Source organism: Pteropus vampyrus, unplaced genomic scaffold (assembly GCF_000151845.1).
Source record: "Pteropus vampyrus isolate Shadow unplaced genomic scaffold, Pvam_2.0 Scaffold338, whole genome shotgun sequence".
Classification (NCBI taxonomy): Eukaryota; Metazoa; Chordata; class Mammalia; order Chiroptera; family Pteropodidae; genus Pteropus; species Pteropus vampyrus.
In genome coordinates, this window is record NW_011889119.1 from 719,247 (window position 1) to 720,114 (window position 868).

An 868-nucleotide genomic window follows, 5' to 3' on the forward strand; every position below is an offset into this window, starting at 1 on the left:
TTGTTTGTCGTTATCTCATATAGTTAGAAAATGACATCTGAGGACATTTGGTCAAACAATGTTCTTGAACATGGACCTCTTGTGTGTATCTTGGGTTAAACAAAAAAGTACATGTCATGAGAGATTATTCTCTGCTGCCGTCTGGTGGGCATTTGAAAATAACAGGTAAGTGTATGTTAATATAAAAAGTTATTTGCTGCTGCCATCTGCTCAGCATTTTGGGATTAACGCAGGAGTGCACATCTTGAAAAGTTATTTCTGCTACTATCCTAAGTGCATTTAAAAAACGACTCCCCAGGGTATGTTGTTATAATGGTTTTTTTCTGCTGCCATTTTGTGTGAATCTTGGGAATAACACAGTAGTGCATGTCTTGAAAAATTGTTCTCTGCTGCCATCTCGTGGATATTGTGAAAATAACACCAGTGCATTTCATAAAATTTTTTTTCTGCTGCAATCCTGTGGACATTTTGAGAATAACAGAGTGTAGATCATCATAAAAATTAATTTTCTGCTGCCATCAAGTGTATATTTTATTAATAACACCTGAGCGTTTGGTCATGAATATTCATTCTCTACTGCCATACGGTGGCCATATAGAGTCTATGTCATCATAAAACTTGACACTCTATTGCCATCTGGTGGGCTTTTGGGGAATAACACAGAGGTGCATCTCATGAACAGTTATTTCAGCTGCTATCATGTACATTTCAAATTAACACCCATGTGTATGTCATCATAAAAATTTATTTTCTGCTGCCACCCGGTGGACCTTTCGTGATAACACCAGAATGTAGGATGTCATGAAAATTAATTTTTTGCCCCCATCATGTGTGCATCTAGGCAATTTGACCAGTGTATGTAAAAAAA